Consider the following 15,053-nt stretch of genomic DNA (forward strand, 5'->3'; position numbering starts at 1 on the left):
TAAACTGCCTGGTCTGAAGTTGTCGGGAATATTTTCCCAAGAGAGCAGTGATGGCAGAGATTGACTGATACTTTACTGAACCGAGTCAGTCAGAATACGGAATAGCTTTGAGGGGGTGAATGGCCTCCATCTGCTCCCATGTGTTGTGCCCTTTAAAGAGGAGGTAACTTGCTGTGAGGTTAACACACTTTATGGAGTTTCCCCATAAACACTGAGATAAGAATATTTCATTCTCTTTAATATTGTGCTGTCTGTGTGTTCTCACCCCCAGGGAACAGTGAAGACTGGGTTAGTGAAGATATTCAAGGTGGAGATCAACTGACCGTTCATGGAGAAGATTGTCCATTATTGGGAATAAACAGGAAAGGGGTGTTCAGCCACAAACAGATCAGCCATGTTCTTTCTAAATTGAGCAGCAGACTCGAGGATCCGAATGGCCAACTGCCGTTTCTATCCTGTGTGTTGTTCTCTCACTCCAACCCTCAAGGCTGTTACAGAGGGAAACGAAATCCCCATTCAAATAGTTGTGATTGTGACAATGAGATAGGAGATCATTCTTCCTCTCTCAGGAGTCACACAGGACTAGAATGAAGTACTCAGACATCGAGTCAAAGAGACACAGAGATATACAGCATGCAAACAGGCCCTTTGGTCCATCTTGCCCATGCTGTTCAGATATCCAAAATAAATCTAGGCCCATTTGCCAACATTTGGTCCATACCTCTCTAAACCCTTCTGAAACATATACTCATCCTGATGCCTTTTAAATGTTGTAACTGTACCAGCCTCCATCACTTCCTCTGGCAGCTCATTCCATAAACACACCACCCTCTGCATGAAAATGTTGCCCCTTAAGTCCCTTTTAAATCTACCCCCTCTCTCCTTAAAGCTGTGCCCTCTCGTTTTGGACTCCTCCACCCCGGGGAAAAGACCTTGGCTGTTTACACATCTTTGCCCCTTATGGCTTTGCAAACGTCTGCAAAGTCACTCGTCAAAGACATTTTATTTTATTTTATTGTGTAGCAATTGTGGCAATCTTTCCACACAGCACCCACAGCCAACAATGAAATTAATCGTGAAGACTATCTGTATTCCTGGTGTTGTTAAAGGGACAAATGTTAACTAGGCTGAAAGGAAATCTCCCTTGCTGCTCAATATGTGTCCAGGGAAAATTGTGCATCTGATTGAGAGGGCAGACTAGATTTATTGCTGCATCTGAAAGACAGCATTTTTGACCCTGCAGCATTCTACTCAAATGTCAGTCTATATTCTGTGCTTGTTTTTGAAAATGCTCAAGGATCAGAATCATTGACAACCTCTACCTGATGATCTGACAACAAATAGCCCTAATGGTGTGTTGCTGAGCTCAGAAACACCTGGACAACCAGCTGCACACCACAGGAGAGGCCCTGCAACCTTTCCCAGCTGCTACACAGCGAGCCCTGGTTAGCTGACAGGAAATGCAGAGTAGAGAGAATTATTTATTTTCAGTTTGGGAAGCTGCAATTCATGGAATTTCTCAGGGATCAATGTGAGGTTCATCAACAGTTTACAAACTAGATTACCAGTTTGGATCAAGGGCTGATAGGATTGAAGCTCAATTTGCTAGTACACCAGCAGAGTCGTCCAATAAGATGCCAAGTGGAGGCAGAGCATCTGCAATGGGCTGTAGACAGAGGATGAGAATGAGCAAACCTTCGGCATTGCAATTAAAACAGTACAGTGTGTGTTATGGGAAGTTTGTATTTTGGGGAAAGGATAAAACAGCAGGAAATTATATGAGTCGAGAAGGTACACAGAGGTCGGTGCCACTGAGGGATTTGTGTGTCCTGGGACATAAATCATATAATATTGTTCTGAAGATGTTGCTATTGATTTGGAAAGTGAATTGAATGATGTTGTTTCTTGCAAAGGGTGCCGGGTATGATCTTAGGCATGTTTCTCTGAATCTCTACAGGGCATTGCTGAGAGCACATTTGATGCTCTGTGTGTAGTTATGATGCCCTAAACGGGAAAAAAAAACTGTGCTTGAAAATTTTCAAAGATGGTTCTCTTTACACTGCCCTGGGATGAAAGCATTATGCCATGGAAGATTCACAGCTCAGACCTGAGAACAAGAAATGTTCTTCTTGGACAATATAAGACTTTGAAGGGAGTGTAGCTGGTGAATGCCTGTTGAATATTTTCTCGTGTATGGGAGAATAAAACTGAGGAAGTAATTTAAAAAATAAAACAGGTTCTGAGGAAGGTTCACTGGGCCTGAAACATTAACTCTGACTTCTCTTCATAGATGCTCTCGGCCTGGTGAGCTTTTCTAGTAATTTCTGTGTTTATTTCGGAATAAGACGCTTTCATTTTAGCAGAGATATTGTGAAGACATTAAGCATTTTATTTTTTTAAATTACGCAGGCACATATAAACATATATTTAAATCAAGTCGGCCCATTTGTTGCTGAGGAAATGGCTCTCTGTACGGCAGCAGCAATGATGCACCGACATGGAGCAGGAAATGTCACGGAAACATATAGTTCAGACAAAGTTCAAGGAGACCTCACATGTTCCAGTTTGGGGGTTAAATAACATTATTGTGTGATTCAAATCAGAGAGGGAAATATATTGGAACCTCCCTGTTTAGCAATGGCCTATTGCTCCCTCTCTGTTTCCTTCTTCCCCATCACAGCAATGTATGAGAGCTAAACACCGGTCAGCCATCTTTACCGCTCGTGGAGGATTCATGACTCGGATTCACTGGAATCTCCTACTGCCTGGAGCAATGGGAATTCAGCCAAATCTAGCTGTTCCAGGAAGGAATCTCATTGCCAACAATTTGTGCTAACAGAACACATTTGGAAGCAGAATAACACTGGGGGCAATGTCACATTTTTCCTTTTATCATGAGTTCAACTATTATGTGAACAAAGTTATATCAAATTAACATTTGTATGTTAATGTGTGTGTGTGTGTGTGTGTGTGTGTGAGATATACCTACTTGCAGATCCAGACTGTTTTACATTCTTCTTTCCAGCACAGCTTGAGTAACTTTATGTTGGGCATAAACGTGCTTTTTAGCAGATTAAAGAAAACTGCCTGATTCGTTCCTTACACTGACCCTGACCCAGTCTGAGACCTATATCATCGGCCACATCACCAACCTGGTTACATTTAAAATTTGTAGTGATCAGGGGAGAGGTGGGGCTAGAAAAGGGAACACTGACCCGGCAAGCCAGTGAACCATAGACCAGTGAGGCTGACATGAGAGCTGGGTAAGTTGTTGGAGGGGATTCTGAGGGATAGGATTTACATGCAATTGGAAAGGCAAGCATTGATTAGAGACAGTCAACATGGCTTTGTGTGGTGGAAAATATGCCTAAATAACACGATATTTTGAAGATGTGATAAAGAAAGTTGATGAAGGCAGTGTGGCAGACGTTGTTGATATGGACTTTAAGATGATGTTTGGTAATTTTCCAAACGGTTGACAGGTTAATAATGGTGGGACACATGGGATCCGGGGGAGATAGCCAATTGAATTCAAAATTGTCTTGAAGACAGAGGATTGTTTTACAGACTGGAGACCTGTGACCAGTGGTGTGCCGCAAGTATCAGTGCTGAGTTCCCTGCTTTCCATCATTAACATAAAGGATTTGGGTGTGAATATCAGAGACATGGTTAGTCAGTTTCTAGATAACATTAAAACGTGGTTCAGTGGACAGTGGTGAAGATTATCTCAGAGTGCAATGGGACATTGATCAGATGGGCCAAGGGGCCAAGGTGTGGCTGATGGAGTTTAATTTAGGTAAATGAGAGGTTTTGCATTTGTAACGGTGAAGCATGGCAGGACGTGTACAGTTAATGCTAGGGCCCTGGGGAGTGTTGCTGAATAAAGAGACCTTGGGCGCAGGCACTTAGCTCCTTGAGAGTGGAGTTGCAGGTAGACAGGATGCTGAAGAACACATTTGTCGCGCTTGCCCTAATCAGTCAGAGCATTGGGTACAGGGGCTGGGATGGCATGTTGCTCCTGTACAGGACGTTGATGAGGACACGTTAAGAATACTGTGTACATTTCGGTTGGCTCTGCTAAAGGAAGGACGTTGCTAACCTTGAGAGGAGCAGAAAAGATTGACAAGCATGCTCCTGGATTGGAGGGTTTGAGCGAGAGGGAGATGCTGAATAGTTTGAAGCTTTTTTTCCCCTGCAGTGTTGGAGATTGAGGGGTGACATTACAGAGGCTTATAAAATCATGAGGAGCATGAATAGTCTGAACAGCCAAGATCTGTTTCCCAGGAGTCAAAAAGTAAAGTGCCTATGTTGAAGGTGAGAGGGGAAAGATATAGAAGGGAACGTGGGACAACATTTTCATGCAGAGAGTGGTGTGCGTACAGAAAGTGCAGGCAGAAGTGGTGGGGACGGGTGCATTTACACAGTTAAAGGGAACCTGGGTTGGTAAATGTATAGGAAGCATTTAGATGGATATCAGCCAAATACTGGAAAATGGGAATAGATCAGATTACATATCTGGTCAGTGTGGACAAGGTGGACGAAAGGGTCTCTTTCTGTGCTGTGTGAGTTTCTGATTCTGTAATATGGATGAGAAGAAATTCTAAAAGGGCATTTTGACTGGGAATTCTCTTCCCCAGAAATCTGTGGTGCCTTTCTGTTTACATTTATTCAGAGCTACAGTTGTGAAATAGTTGACAGATGTTGCGAAATAAACTGAAGCCTCTCAAGCTGTTTACTCAAGTTTTATTAAGTAGACAGCTTTGTGCATCTCGTTGAATCTCGCTCTTGAAAGAAACCAGGACAAAACAATTTCTTACAGCTACAGCATTGTCACACAAGTTCGCACATCGAGCTGTTACACGGGAACCCTGGGAAGCCCAATGAGGCATTTGGCCCTGCTGTGCAGCCCCTTGCGTCACTGACATATGAACTGGAGGAGGCCATTCATCCCCTACAGTCACTTACATGGAAACAGAGTGAGGCAACTGATACTCCAACATGACAAGCAAATGGGGCAGGGGCTGCACAGATAGTCAGCTTCATGCTGTTCCTCATGTGTCCATTGCTCGTGGTACACATGTGGTACTTTAAAATGGTTTTATAGCAGTGAGGTGGGAAGCTTTATGTTTTGTGCAAAATCTCAAGGTGGCATCCTCCAACACGACAGACTTGTGTTCTCTATGGACACCAGAATCTGGTTGGAATGGCTTCTGTTTCAGAAGTAAGGTATTACGGAAAATGTTGGGATTGTGAACAACAAGACATTAAGTGGAGAGTCACACAGCAATGTGGCGAGATTTCATTAAGAGTCTGCATTTCTGTCTCAATTGACATAGGGCTCTATATAATTCTACATGTAAAATCTACTTGTATTTAAATAAGCAAATTATGGAATTTCTTATCTTATCAATGCGTTTCTTTGGACATAAGTCTTCAACACGAACTCCAAGTTCTAATGGAATTATCTGTTACTCTTTCACAGCTTTAGAGATTAAACAGTCAGTTTCCTCATGGGACCATCATCTCAGGGATGAGACTGGTGATACTCGTTTGCACTGAGCCTGTGGGAAGGTGATCTTTCCTTCCAAAAGAGACCAAATGTGTACCAATGCCCCTAAATACTCTCTGTTCAAGGCTCTACAAGTGCAGAAAGATGGCTTTATTTATGTACTGGAATAATTTACAATGAAGGACAATATACCATTTACTTCCCTTGTTGCTGATACCCCGATATGTACTACTTTTGGCAACCTATGACGAAGGGCAGGCAGGTCATTTTGGACAACAAGACTTCTCAACCTTGCACCATTTAATCAACACAAAATGAGATGCATGCTATTGCTGGCCACATCCAAGTTGTTTGAATGCCTTTCAAATTCCTGTGATCCAAACACTGGTACATGTTATATACCAAAAGTAGCAGCGTTCAGCCTGGAAAAGGGCTTGACTCGCTGTATGGTCTCAATCAACAATTCTCAATCCATGTAGTATATTTCTACCTACCCCTCGACTCCAACTTTTGTCACACACCTATGTGCAACCATATCAAAAGTGTTCTGTAAATTTAAATACACCCCCCCCACCGTTCTCATGTGTGGATGCTTCAACTGTTATATACATATGACTCAGTCGTACATGCACTGGTCAAAGGATCACAACACGCAGGAATTGCCAAAACAAATAGCAAAGTACATCTACTTCTGTCGATAATATTGTTTTCTCTATTTTTACATCTCATCATCCACGTTCTCTCTCACTTTTTCCCTCGCTCATTACAGATATTGAGTTAATAAATACTCCATTCTTTCTCCATATATTAGCTGTTAAACCTCCATCTTTCAGTTTAAATATATTGCTCACGTTTGGATGTGACACAATTATAATTGAGAACTAAAACTACAAAGACATGAGGGAGGAACTAACCAAAGTTAACAGGAATACAATCTTAGCAGGGAAGACTGTGAAGCAGCAATGGAAGATATTTCTGGGGATAATTTGGACGCAGATCCGAAATTTGTGGATACTTTAATTAACACAGGCTTACCAAACATGATTTCCTTTTTCTGAATCTAAGTTGATTCTGGCAAGTCATCTTATGATTCCCCAAGTGTCTAGTTTTCACAGCCCTCATAAAAGATTCCGATATTTTCCTAATAACTGGCATCAAGTCGTCCAAATTTTAGTTTTTTTTGTTTCCCTCCCATTCCGGATTTTATCTGGGTTACAATAGCTATTTTCCATTCTGCAGGAAACAGAAAATCCACAATCTTAAGAATTTTGAATGGTGGCCAATAATTCTTTCTTGTAGTTACAAGTTTTAAACGACATTTGGATAAGTACATGAACAGGATACAAGTGGAGAGATATGAGCCAAACCCAGGCAGGTGGGACTGGGATAGTTTGCGATTATGTTTGACATGGACTGGTTGGACTGAAGAGCTGTATGACCATGTAGCTCTTTCACTAGCTCTATTGCCACCTCCATGTATACTCTGGAACATAGCAGAGAAACGTACCAAGCTTCAGTTCAATTAGCTTTAAGTAATTCCTCTTTATTTATTTAAATCTCCCACAGTTACTCATTTTCACATTCACTCTGCCCTGTGGAATTTCTAGAAGATTTTCTGTATCTTCTTCTGTGGACACAGAGTAATGTATCCCACTCAGCAGTGGGTCAGTGGGGGTGAGGTGAAGAGAGATGCCTCTGTCACCAAGTGAATACATTGGAGCACTGCACTTAGGAGATGATGGACATGGCACCCACTCCTACTCGGAGAGTTCTAGAATCTAAACAGTCCAATGTAACTGTCATTTGATGATCATTGACAGGTTATGCTGAAACCAGTGACACAAAGCTGTGACCACCTCATTTTAGAATCAAACTGGCTTCACACTTTCCAACTGGCATAGGCCCAGGTAGAGACAAAAATAAGTACACAATCAAAATATTAGTAACTGCAAGTGTGGCCAGAAGAGAACTGCAACTGGAAAGGAGCAGATTATAGTTTATTCAGAAACAGCGCTGAGGCAGAAGTGAAAGCTGGGAATATTATGGGTGATAAAGGGAATATTATGATATAAATCAGCTCAGGACAAAATGGGCCAATTTGTTTGTTTTCCCTCCCACTCCAGCTTTTATTTGGGTCATAACAGTTATTTTCCACTGTGTAGGAAAGTAATGAATACTTATGAACACTTCCTCCTCAGATCTTTGTTAATTGAAGGTGAAACAAAGCCACGGAATAAGAATTGAGTTTGTTATTGAAAGTGAATACGAAAGTTTCTATTTTTGCCAAATACAGAACTTAGAAATTGAGATTCTGTTCACAAAGTTTTACAGAATAAATGAATGGACAGAGATAGAAAGGCTTACCAGGAACACCAACAATAGCGAGGATGGGATAGTAACCAGCCTGAATAAGCATCAGTACAGCTTGTATCCATGATGTTAATGGTAACCAATTGATAGAAAGCCAGGAAAGGCCCAAGGATAAACTCCTGTCCATTGTTGGAACATTCTAATCTATTCCTCTCTGATTCTTGTACATTGTTGTAAAGTTCTCACATTCTGATCCATGATTGGAACATCCCAATCTGCTGGTCACAGATTCTGATCTCTCCCTCTCTCTGGAGCTGCTGATCCCAATTGTGTTGAGGATGACACAGCCACGGATACTATGGGATAACGCATTGGAAGAAACCCCTTATTAACAGAAGAGGGAAATCCTCCAGCGACACAGTTGGGATCCATGGTGACTGTCATTAATTTGAGTCACAGAACAAACTGCTCCAGTTAACCCCTTTCACTCTGACACTTTTAATGTAACAACACTACCTGGTCTGGGTGGGAAGCTGACATTGCCTGCTATTGGTCTTAGTGCCCATCTCCAATTACTCTCACAGTGAGAGAAGAAAAGGAGAAAGGTGATGCTGTCTCTGTACAGGCTCGGTGATTCTGCTGTGTCATCCACATGCGATGCCATATGTAACCGTTTACCTCAGAGCCAATCGAGAGGTTGTTACTGCACTGAGCTCTCCTCCACCACAACAACTGCCAAACTAAACACTGTCTCTGGCCACAACTGCCTGGAGAATTACAGGGTTTTGCTGAACTTTCCTCTCTCTGCTCTGAGAAGGCAACATTTTATCTTTCACAAAATACTTTCAATAATTTGCTTCTAAAGTTGCAAAAGTCTTTTTTTTGCAGGTTATACAGCTTTTGTTTCCTGATTTTTTGGCCTTAGCCCCAAAGTAAACATTACATTTCCAATTGCTTTGCTTACTGGGAGTAAAGGGTCAGAGACAATATCTATGTGAGTGATTAAGGAACCCTAAGGAAGAGGAGACAGTGTGTATGCAGACTGGGCAGGACTAACGTGATATCGCCCAGTAGGCAATTTCCTCTTCATAGACGGAATAAAATAAAATACAGAGAAAGAAACAGAACAAATTTGGCTGAAGGAATGGGGACTGACAGTGCAAACAAAACACAATAGTTTGAAATGGAATGGAGGAGAAATGATTTTATATTCACTGTTTAATCAGTGTGCGTGTGCAGATAGATAACATGCATAGATAAATGTTCACATTTGTGCAAGACATTCAGAGTTATTAATGGAGACGTGGTTAATACAATATGTTGCAGATGAGATAACAAGGTGTGGAGCTGGATGAACACAGCAGGCCAAACAGCATCAGAGGAGCAGGGAAACTGATGTTTTGGGCTGAGACATTTCATCAGAAATGGAGGAGGGGAAGGTGTCTCTGAAATAAATAGGGAGAGGGGGGAGTTTGAACAAAGATGGATAGAGGAGAAGATAGGTGGAGAGGAGACAGACGAGGCGGGGATGGGTCTAGTAAAGATGAGTGTGGGTAGAGGGGTAGGGAGGGGATAGGTCAGCCCAGGTAGGACGGACAGGTCAAGGGGGCGGGATGAGGTTAGCAGGGAGGGAATGGGGGTGCAGCTTGAGGTGGGAGGAGGGGATAGGAGAGAGGAAGAACAGGTTAGGGAGGCGGGGATGAGCTGGGCTGGTTTTGTGATGCATTTGGGGGGAGGGGAGATTTTGAAGCTTGTGATGTCCACGTTGATATCATTGGGCTGCAGCGTTCCCAAGCGGAATATGAATTGCTGTTCCTGCAACCTTTGGGTGGCATCGTTGTGGCACTGTAGGAGGACCAGGATGGACATGTCATCTGTGGAATGCGAGGGGGGTGTTGAAATGGTTCACGACTGGGAGGTGCAGTTGTTTATTGCGAACCAAGTGTAGGTGTTCTACAAAGTGGTCCCCAAGCCTCCACTTGATTTCCCTGATGTCAAGGAGGCCACAACAGCTACAGGGGATGCAGTATACCACATTAGCAGATGTACAGATGAACATCTGCTTGATGCGAAAAGTCTTCTTGGGCCCTGGTGCGGGGGTGAGGGAGAAGGTTTGGGAGCAGTTGTAGCACTTCCTGCGGTTACAGGGAAAAGTGTTGGGTGTGGTTGGGCTGGAGGTGGGTATGGAGCGGGAAAGGGAGTCACAGAGAGAGTGGTCCCTACGAAAGCATACAAAGGTGGGGAGGGAAAATTGTCTTTGGTGGTGGGGTCGGATGGCAGATGACAGAAGTGTAAGAAGATGATGCATTAGATCCAGAGATTGGCGGGGTGGTATGTGAGGATGAGGGGGATTCTTTTTTGTTGCTATTGTTGGGACGGGGTGTGAGGGATGAGTTGCAGGAAATGCGGGAGGCGTGGTTGAGGGTGTTCCCGACCACTGCAGGGGGATGTTGCGGTTCTTGAAAAACGAGGGGCATCTGAGATGTGCAGGAGTGGAATGCATCATCCTGGGAGCAGATGAGGCAGAGGCGAAGGAATTGGGAACAGGGGATGGCATTTTTGCAGAAGGAGGGTGAGAGGAGGTGTATTCTAACTAGCTGTGGGAGTCAGCGGGCTTGAGATGGATATTGGTTTCTAGGTGGTTGCTGGAGATGGAGACAGAGAGGTGCAGGAGGGTGAGAGAGGTGTTAGAAATGGTCCAGGTTACCTTAAGGTTGGGGTGGAAGGTGTTGGTGAAGTGGATGAGCTGTTCGAGCTCCTCTTAGGAGCATGAGGCAGCTCTGATACAGGCATCAATGTAACAGAGAAAGACGTGGGGTTGAGGGCCAGTGTAGGTACGTAAAAGGCATTGTTCCACATAACCTACAAAGAGACAGGCATAGCTTGGACCCATGCGGGTACCCATGGTCACCCCCTTTGTCTGTAGGAAGTGAGAGGAATTGAAAGAGAAGTTGTTTAGGGTGAGGACGAATTTGGCGAGGCGGATGAGGGTGTTGGTGGAGGGGGACTGGTCAGGCCTGTGGGACAGGATGAAGCGGAGGGCCTTTAGGCCATCTGCATGGGGAATGCAGGAGTATGGGGACTGGATATCCATGGTGAAAATGAGGTGTTGGGGGCTGGGGAATTGGAAGTTCTGGAGGAGGTGGAGGGTGTGTGTGGTATCATGGATGTTGGTGGGGAGTTCCTGGACCAAAGGAGAGAAAATGGAGTCCAGGTAGGTGGAGATACGTTTGGTGGGGCAGGGGCAATTGGAGACAATATGTCCACCAGGGCAGTCAGGTTTGTGGATGTGGGAAGGAGATAGAAGCAGGCAGCTCGGGGTTGGTGAACAATGAGGTTGGAGGCTGTGTGTGGGAGGTTGTGCATGGTTTTGGAGATGATGTTTTGGTGCTCTGGGGTGGGATCATGATCCAGGGAGCGGTAGGAGGAGGTGTCAGGGAGTCGGTGTCTGGCCTCTGTGATGTTGAGGTCAATGAGCCATACTAAAACCGCACCTCCTTTGTCCGTGGGTTTTGTGGTGAGTTTGGGGTTGGAGCGGAGGGAGCAGAGGGCTGCCTGTTCTGCAGGGAAGAGGTTGGAGTGGGTGAGAGGGGTGGAGAGGTTGAGGCAATTGATATCTTGATGGCAACTGGAGATGAAGAGGTCAAGGGAGGGGAGGAAACCTTGGAGTGGTGCCCAGGATAGGGGCTTGTGTTGGAGGTGGGAGAAGGGGTCAGTCGAGGGAGGGTTAGGTTCACAGTTAAAGAAGTAAGTGTGGAGGTGGAGGCGGCGGAAAATCTGCTCAATGCCCAAATGTAACCGGTACCCATTGATGTGCGGATGGAGGGGGACAAAGTTGAGCCCTGTACTGAGGATTGAACGTTCATCCTCCGTACGGGGAAGGTCTGCAGGGATGGTGGAGACTCAACAGGGCTTTGGGTTGTTGTCTCCTCTGGAGCTGCTGTCTGTCGAGGTTGTGGGCGGAGCGATGTTGGCTTCGGCTGTGGGCGGATTTGCGTCGGTCGTGGTGGGCGGAGTTGCGTTGGCGTCAGCTGTGGGTGGAGCTGCCTCCACGCCACCGCCCTCACTGCCATCCCAGGCGCCGAGAGGACTTTCCACATCAAGCAGATGTTCACCTGCACATCTGCCAATGTGGTATACTACATCCGCTGGAACCATTGTGGCTTCCTCTACATTGGGGAAACCAAGCGGAGGCTTGGGGACTGCTTTGCAGAACACCTATGCTCAGTTTGCAATAAACAACTGCACCTCCCAGTTGCAAATCATTTCAACACCCCCCCCTCCCCTTCCGCAGACGACATGTCCATCCTGGGCCTCCTGTGGTGCCACAACAATGCTACCCAAAGGCTGCAGGTACAGCATCTCATATTCCGCTTGGGAACACTGCAGCCCAATAGTATCAATGTGGATTTCACAAGCTTCAAAATCGACCCCCCCACCCACCGCATCGCAAAACCAGCCCAGCTCATACCCGCCTCTCTAAGCTGCTCCTCTCTCACCTATACCGTCCTCCCACCTCTAGCCACACCCCCATTTCCTACCTACTAATCTCATCCCGCCTCCTTGACCTGTCTGTTGTCCCTGGACTAAACTATCTCCTCCCTGCCTCCCCACCTACACTGGCTTCTTCCCCATCTCTTTGACTTGTCTGTCTCCTCTCCACCTATCTTCTCCTCGATCCATCTTCAATCCACCTCTCCCTCTCTCCCCATCTATTTCAGAACTCCCTTCCACTCCCCCATTTCTGATGAAGAGTCAAAGCCCGAAACATCAGCCTTCCTGCTCCTCTGATGCTGCTTGGCCTGCTGTGTTCATCCAGCTCTACACCTTGTTATCTCAGATTCTCCAGCATCTGCAGTTCCTGTTGTCTGTGATGCAGACGATGTGACTTTGTCTTGTTTGTGTCTTGTTAACATTGCACTCAATAGAGAGAGCCCATCTCCCGCATTCACACCTTTATTTAGTCCCATTGTACATCTGCTTCTCTTTCACCGGAATTAAAAGCCCATTTGTATTTTGCACTGTTCCCCCACACCCTCTGTTTTCTATCACCCCTCCTCCACCTCTGTCAAGTTATAAAAAGTTTGTTTTCATACCCTTTTCAGTCTGAAGAAGAGTCTCGCTGGACTTGAAACTTTAACTCTGTTTCTCCAACTCCACAGATGCTCTAGGCCTGCTGAATTTCTCCAGAAATGAATTAGCACTCACTGAATTTTCAACAAAACAAAGAACCGTGCATGCTGGAAATCTGAAACAAGCAAAATTGCTGGAGAAACTGGGACCCTTGAAAAGACATCACTGGATCCAACAGCTTAACTTTGCTTTCACTCTGCAGATGCTGCCAGACCTGCTGAATTTCTTCAGCAATTTGTGTTTTTGAATAAATTCCAAAACATACGTCAAAGTTTCTCAAAAACCCTGCCCAACATGGATCACCATATACTGAGAAGTGAATGACAGCACAAGGTGAACAAATTAATTGGTTCTGAAACTACATAACACTTGCATCACTGACATTACAGAGCTCTTAATCATGGTCAGGGTGAGAAACATTCACTTAAAAAAAAAACATTCCTATGGTTTGGTAACAAGCCCCCCAGCCGAACAAGCCCACACCGACCCTCAGGGCATCCCATCCAGACCCACTCCCCTATTACCTACCTAATCTACACATTGCTCAACACAATGGGCAATTTATCATGGCTGATTCAACTCGTCTGCACATCTTAGGACTGTGGGTGGAAACCGGGCCACCTGGAGGAAACCCACACACAGACACTGGGAGAATATGCAAACTCCACACAGACAGACACCTGCAGGTGGAATTCAGCCTGCATCCTGGGTGCTGTGAAGCAGCAGAGCGAACCACTGAGCCACCGTGCCACCCAAAGATGCCTCTACTGGAGGGGTAAACGTTCAGATGAATATGTTTAAAGGGTTTTGAGGAATGTGACAAATTGGTGGTGTGTTATCATGGAGAGAAGAATGAGAATATTAAAATGCAAGTGTTACCACACCAGAAAACAAAGTAGGTCACTGTGTACAATGGGGACTCGGTCTGAACTGGGGGACATTACGTTGCACTTATTGCAGCTCAAAACTGGGCATCCATGTGGTGATGGAAACCACAGCAGCAGCAGCAGCAGCAGCAGCAGCAGAATTGTATTCCACCAGAATCTGTGACTCTTTGTCCCAGATAATCCTTCAGTCTATGATTCCCATGAAGCTGGTCAATAGCACAGTGACGAATGCAGGCAAACACGCCGGGGTCAGAACCATGTGTACCTGAAACTGATGGCAACTGTTATAGATACTGCATTTGACTGCTTGCATTACAGACAGCAGAACTGACACATTACAGACAGGGTGGAATGATTGCAAGATCAACAGACCAACTATCCTGCTAGAGCCAGTCATGAATGGTGATGGGGGCAGCAGGAACTGCTGATGCTGAAGGCTGAGATAACAAGCTGTGGAGTTGGATGCACACAGCAGGCCAGGCAGCATCGGAGGAGCAGGAAAGCTGACATTTCGGGTCTGGATCCTTCTTCAAAAAGGAGGGGAAGAGAGCTCTGAAATAAATAGAGAGAGGGGGAGGTGGCAACAAAATGGAATCAGTGGAGGAGATAGGTGGAGAGAGGACGGGCAGGTCAAGGAGGCGGGGATGAAGCCAGTAAAGGTGAGGGGAGGTAGGGAGGTGTGACGGGGGTTGGTCAGTGAAGGGGAGGGGGCGGGTAGGTGGGAGGGAACATGGACAGGTCGGGGAGGCGGGGATGAGGCTAGTAGAGGTGAGGTGAGTGTAGATAGGAAGTGGGGGTCAGGGTTGGTCAATGAGGGGGAAGCGTAGGTGCTTCACAAAGCAGTCTCCAAGCATCCTTTTGGTTTTCCCGATGTAGAGGAGGCCACACCGGGAACAGCGGATACAATAGACCACATTAGCGGACGTACAGGTGAACATCTGTTTAATGTGGAAGGTTTTCCTGGGTCTGGGATGGAGGTGATGGGGGAGGTGTAAGGGCAGGTGTAGCACTTCCTGTGGCTGCAGGGGAAAGTACCAGGCCTGGTGGGGCGAGTGGGGAGTGTGGAGCAGACGAGGAAATCGTGGAGAGCGCGGCCCCTCCGAAAGGCAGTAAAGGACAGGGAGGGAAATATATCCTTGGGAGTAGGATCAGATTGCAGATGGTTGAAGTGGCGGAGAATGATGCATCGGATCTGGAATTTGATGGGGTGATAC

The sequence above is a fragment of the Stegostoma tigrinum genome, unplaced genomic scaffold, assembly GCF_030684315.1.
Source record: "Stegostoma tigrinum isolate sSteTig4 unplaced genomic scaffold, sSteTig4.hap1 scaffold_58, whole genome shotgun sequence".
In the NCBI taxonomy this organism is placed as follows: domain Eukaryota; kingdom Metazoa; phylum Chordata; class Chondrichthyes; order Orectolobiformes; family Stegostomatidae; genus Stegostoma; species Stegostoma tigrinum.